Below are 6,730 nucleotides of genomic sequence, written 5' to 3'. Positions count from 1 at the left end.
TATGTGACTGTTTCCCTTCCGCATCACAACAATCACATACGAAAAGTTAGTTTGACTTTTATGCAAGACCATTGTAGCTTTGCATCGGTGACGTTCCGGCACATCCAGCACTGATAGGTATCACAAACATAACCAGCCTTTCATACACGTGTCACACACAGGCCATTGGGAGGATGGGGGTCCACATTGCAATTCGATTTGATCTAATGTCTAAATTGGAGGCAAAGTCTATCCTTCATCAAAGTTGAGTCTATGGTTGCAAATGGGTAGGTAAATGAGTAGTTGTTCAAGTCATCCAATCCATTGTAGAACCAATGAGTGTTGGAAATAAGTGATGGATGCATTGTCTAAGTAGTCATTTGGAGAAGAAAAGGAGAAGATGATGATAAAGAAAAGGATGATGATGATGGAGAAAAAGATGATGATGATCAATGCAAGATATAATGATGACGATGGAGAAGAAGTAAAAAATGAAGATGATGAAAGAGATAAAGGAATGATGATGATGATGGAGAATAAGAAGATGATAACAAAGACTATGACAATGATGATGATAATGTAGAAGAAGAATATAAAGGATAAAAAGAAGATGATGATGATGATGATGATGAAGGGTCGGGGTCATGATATGAGGATGAAATAGGGAGGGATAGCTAACACTAGAGAAGACAGAGAGGATTCAGAAGGATCTAGAGAAGCTTTGAAAATGGGCAGTGACTAATAGAATGGCATTTAAAGGAAAAAATGCAAGATTCTACATCTGGGCAAGAAAAATAAAAATTACATCTATAGAATGGAAGGAATAGGACTAAGCAACAGCACATGTGGGAAAGACTTGGGTATACCAATAGATCACAGACTGCACATGAGTCAACATTGAGATGCAGCAGCAAAAAAAGGCAAAAACAGTTCAAGGATGTACTAAGAGAAGCATAGAGTTTAGATCACGTGAAGTAATTATCCCCCACGACTCCTCCTTGGTCAGGCCTCATATGAAATTCTGTGTCCAGTTCTGGGCACCATATTTTAAAAGAGATATAGAAAAACTGGAGCAAGTTCAGAGAAGAGCAACCAGGATGGTGAGCAGACGGCAAAGTATGTCCTACGAGGAACGGTTAAAGGATCTGGGAATGTTTCGCTTGCAAAAAAGAAGATTAAGAGGAGACTTAATAGCTGTCGACAAATATCTGAAGGGATGTCACATTGTGGAGGGGTCATCCATATTGTCATTTCCACATGGAAACAGGAGCAGCAGTGGAATGAAACTGAAAGGGAGAAGATACAGATTACATATTAGAGAAACCTTTTAGGCAGTGAGGGTGATCAATGAGTGGAACAGGCTGCCACAAGAGGTGGTGAGTCCTCCTTCAATGGAAGTCTTCAAACAGAGGCTGGACAGACATCTGTCTGAGAAGGTTTAGTGAATCCTGCATTGAGCAGGAGGTTGGACACGATGACCCTGGAGGTCCCTTCCAGCTCTATCATTCTAGGATTCTGATTCTAGGAATTGTGTTAAAAAGTGTAGTCTACAGTAAGGACCTTCAAGTTCTTTTAGTCATCCAAGATGGATTTAACAAATTGACAAATTCAATTCCTAAATCCATCCAGGTAAATAAAGGAATAATCCTCATCCTCAGCAATGTTAGCATGTACTTAATCAATTATCTTAGGCCAAGAAGATGGGTCCTAGAATTATGCACAGGAACATTTTCTGGATTTTGTCTGGAAACTATAACCCAATAATTTTGTCCCCAAATTGTTAGTTTATTGATAAGCCCCTTGTGAGAAGCTTATGTCAAATACCAACATGACCTCCTGTCTAAAGGGAATGAAGGGAACGGCGCAAATTTATACCACCTGGATAGCGTCTTGCAGTGTTTTCTTCATTTGCACAAGTTGTAGGTAGTTCGTGTCCTGATAATAAGTTTCACATGTCCAGTTGTTATCTCTTTGTAAGAGATCCAATATAGTATCAAATAAAAATGGATCTGTTGCACACAGAGCAATAATGGATGCACACTGGGTGCCATTTTTCATTCAGTTTTGTTCCGTATGTAACGATCCATTTGGTGTCTCCAAAAAGCTCTAGTCTTCTGGGCATGTGCAGTACTTAAAAAACGGATCAATTTCCTATAAACTTCAAATGAAAAAAATACAGTTATCTTTACAAGGTTATGTACCCCTGAGAAAGTAAGAGGAAACCGTGTGATAACTGGTAACCAAGCCTTCCCTTTACAAGGCTATGCATCCCTGAGGAAGTATGAGGAAACCATGTGATGACTGGTAGCCAAGCCTTCTCTTTACAAGGCTATGCACCCCTGACGAAGTATGAGGAAACCATGTGATAACTAGTAAGCGAGCCTTCCCTTTACAAAGCTATGCACCCCTGAGGAAGTATGAGGAAACCATGTGATGACTGGTAGCCAAGCCTTCACTTTACAAGGCTATGCATCCCCGAGGAAGTATGGAGGAAACCATGTGATGACTGGTAGCCAAGCCTTCCCTTTACAAGGCTATGCATCCCTGAGGAAGTATGAGGATACCATGTGATGACTGGTAGCCAAGCCTTTCCTTTACAAGGCTATGCATCCCTGAGGAAGTATGAGGAAACCGTGTGATAACTGGTAAGCGAGCCTTCCCTTTACAAAGCTATGCACCCCTGAGGAAGTATGAGGAAACCATGTGATGACTGGTAGCCAAGCCTTCCCTTTACAAGGCTATGCATCCCCGAGGAAGTATGAGGAAACCATGTGATGACTGGTAGCCAAGCCTTCCCTTTACAAGGCTATGCATCCCTGAGGAAGTATGAGGATACCATGTGATGACTGGCAGCCAAGCCTTCCCTTTACAAAGCTATGCACCCATGAGGAAGTATGAGGAAGCCATGTGATGACTGGTAACCAAGCCTTCCCTTTACAAGGCTGTGCATCCCTGAGGAAGTATGAGGAAACCGTGTGATGACTGGCAGCCAAGCCTTCCCTTTACAATGCTATGCACCCCTGAGGAAGTATGAAGAAACCGTGTGATGATTGGTAGCCAAGCCTTCCCTTTACAAGGCTTTGCATCCCTGCGGAAGTATGAGGAAACCATGTGATGACTGTTAGCCAAGCCTTCCCTTTACAAGGCAATGCACCCCTGAGGAAGTATGAGGAAACCGTGTGATAACTGGTAACCAAGCCTTCCCTTTACAAGGCTATACATCCCTGAGGAAGTATGAGGAAACCATGTGATGACTGGTAGCCAAGCCTTCTCTTTACAAGGCAATGCACCCCTGATGAAGTATGAGGAAACCGTGTGATAACTGGTAACCAAGCCTTCCCTTTACAAGGCTATGCATCCCTGAGGAAGTATGAGGAAACCGTGTGTTAACTGGTAACCAAGCCTTCCCTTTACAAAGCTATGCACCCCTGAGGAAGTATGAGGAAACCATGTGATAACTGGTAACCAAGCCTTCCCTTTGCAAGGCTATGCATCCCTGAGGAAGTATGAGGAAACCATGTGATGACTGGTAGCCAAGTCTTCCCTTTACAAGGCTATGCATCCCTGAGGAAGTATGAGCATACCATGTGATGACTGGCAGCCAAGCCTTCTCTTTACAATGCTATGCACCCATGAGGAAGTGTGAAGAACCCATGTGATGACTGGTAACCAAGCCTTCCCTTTACAAGGCTGTGCATCCCTGAGGAAGTATGAGGAAACCGTGTGATGACTGGCAGCCAAGCCTTCACTTTACAATGCTATGCATCCCTGAGGAAGTATGAGGAAACCATGTGATGACTGGTAGCCAAGTCTTCTCTTTACAAGGCTATGCATCCCTGAGGAAGTATGAGGAGACCATGTGCTGACTGGTAACCAAGCCTTCCCTTTACCATACTATGCACCCCAGAGGAAGTATGAGGAAAAGATGTGATGACTGGTAGCCAAGCCTTCCCTTTACGATACTATGCATCCCTGAGGAAGTATGAAGAAATCATGTGATGACTGGTAGCCAAGCCTTCCCTTTACGATACTATGCATCCCTGAAAGTATGAGGAAACCATGTGATGACTGGTAGCCAAGCCTTCACTTTACAAGGCTGTGCATCCCTGAGGAAGTATGAGGAAACCATGTGATGACTGGCAGCCAAGCCTTTCCCTTTACAAGGCTATGCATCCCTGAGGAAGTATGAGGAAACCATGTGATGACTGGCAGCCAAGCCTTCTCTTTACAAGGCTATGCATCCCTGAGGAAGTATGAGGAGACCATGTGCTGACTGGTAACCAAGCCTTCCCTTTACCATACTATGCACCCCAGAGGAAGTATGAGGAAAAGATGTGATGACTGGTAGCCAAGCCTTCCCTTTACGATACTATGCATCCCTGAGGAAGTATGAAGAAATCATGTGATGACTGGTAGCCAAGCCTTCCCTTTACGATACTATGCATCCCTGAAAGTATGAGGAAACCATGTGATGACTGGTAGCCAAGCCTTCACTTTACAAGGCTGTGCATCCCTGAGGAAGTATGAGGAAACCATGTGATGACTGGCAGCCAAGCCTTTCCCTTTACAAGGCTATGCATCCCTGAGGAAGTATGAGGAAACCATGTGATGACTGGTAGCCAAGCCTTCACTTTACAAGGCTGTGCATCCCTGAGGAAGTATGAGGAAACCATGTGATGACTGGCAGCCAAGCATTTCCCTTTACAAGGCTTTGCATCCCTGAGGAAGTATGAGGAAACCATGTGATGACTGGTAGCCAAGCCTTCACTTTACAAGGCTATGCATCCCCGAGGAAGTATGAGGATACCATGTGATGACTGGTAGCCAAGCCTTCCCTTTACAAGGCTATGCATCCCTGTGGAAGTATGAGGAAACCATGTGATGACTGGTAACCAAGCCTTCCCTTTACAATGCTATGCACCCCTGAGGAAGTATGAGGTAACCATGTGATGACTGGTAGCCAAGCCTTCTCTTTACAAAGCTATGCACCCCAGAGTAATTATGAGGAAACCATGTGATGAAACCATGCCAAGCCTTCCCTCTCCGATGTCCCTTCCAAATTCAGTAATCAGTCATACAGATATTTTTGCCCGTTCATCAGGTGATCGGCAACCTGTTTGCACGGGATGATAATCGCGCAGTGTAAATGCACCTTTAGTAGGTTGACATGCATAGTCAAATTTTTAGACTTGGACTGAAGGGTCACTTTACAAGAAAAACTTAATATAGAATTAACTAAGATGATGTGTGATAGAAATGATAGGTTTGTGCAAAGTCCTGGATCTCTCATTACCCTCAGTATATTCTTTAGCTTTTATTTGCAGCTCAGAAATGCCTGTCATATAATAAGCACAAGTCAGCATCCAGCAGTAAGACAGGAGCTGATAGTCGGGGCTGTAATTTTCTCTAATAAGATGAAGAACGACGCGTTTCTATTTTTGGTAATACTCATTTAATGAAAGGTGAGAAAACAGAGAAATTGGCTCTTAATTTCGATCCAGGCTGACATTTCACTAGTTCAGCAAGATGTAAAATAATGTATGGAGGCTTCTGCCCATATGAGTCACAGAAGACATTGCTCAGAGATGACGCATCCAGATGCTTCACTTATATACTGGGTATATACACAGTTCTGTGCAAAAGTTGTGGTCAGGGGTTGAAAAACTGCTGCAAAGAAAACTTTCAAAACTAGAAGTGATAATAGTTTATTTTTATAAATTTTTAAAAGAGAATTTTAAATATGAAATCAATCAGGTTCTTCTTTAAAAGGAATCATTCAGCATGTTTTGTTAGGTAGCAATAAAAGACCAAAAATGAAGATATTTTACCCAAAAACTCCACCATGCTCACATCCCAAGTGGGGGAGCCCCGGGGGAGATTTGATACCACTAATGTGAATGGACACTCCTATCAATAGCAAAAACGAAGAACCAATGGAGTTATAGTCCAAAAACAAGTTTTATTCTCAGCAATACTTGGCAACCATAGCCAGAAATATACAAAAAACATGATTTAATTAAACATATAACATATGACTAAAAAGGGAAGTGAATGGTAGCAATAGATGGAATTAAACACCACGTAGGTGATCCTGGTACCAATAAAGTATTAATAAAGTGCATAGTGCCATATAATAATTGGGAACAAGGTCCAAATAGAAAATTGGTATCCCTATAAATCTTTGCTTCACGGCTCTATTTACATATAGGTAGCCCTGCGCATAAGCTACGTGACCACTATGTCCGGTCATTCACCACCAGCCAAAGAGAAGCCAAAAAGGAAAACACCATACAGATTAATCATTAAACCTTACCCAGAGTTGGTAACCAGGATGACCCACGTGGTGGCCCCAACGCGCGTTTCGCGTCGGCTTCGTCAGGGGGCGGTGTTGCTACTTGTCTAATGTGTGCCATTTAAATGTGCGCAATCAGCTCCAATAGCTGCCACCTGAAGCGGCGCATGTCACCGCGCGTCCGAACGGGAACTGCATCCCCGGGCGGCATCCAAGATGGCGCCGCGGCCAGTTCCGTCGCGATGACGTCACTGAGCCGCCCGCGTCATCAGCCGGCGCTGCCCACAATGCCCCGAGATCAGGACGTCAGTGGACATGCGCACGGAGGGGCTGTGCTGCAGAAACAAAAAATCACATGACTCTATATAGGCGGAGCAACCTGATGACAACAGAATGGAGCCGAAAAATGTCTCGGGGACATTTAACCCATAAACAACTCTGTCCTCTCCTATACGCCCC

This window comes from Ranitomeya imitator, chromosome 10 (assembly GCF_032444005.1).
Source record: "Ranitomeya imitator isolate aRanImi1 chromosome 10, aRanImi1.pri, whole genome shotgun sequence".
Lineage (NCBI taxonomy): Eukaryota > Metazoa > Chordata > Amphibia > Anura > Dendrobatidae > Ranitomeya > Ranitomeya imitator.
This window is presented reverse-complemented; position numbering follows the sequence as displayed.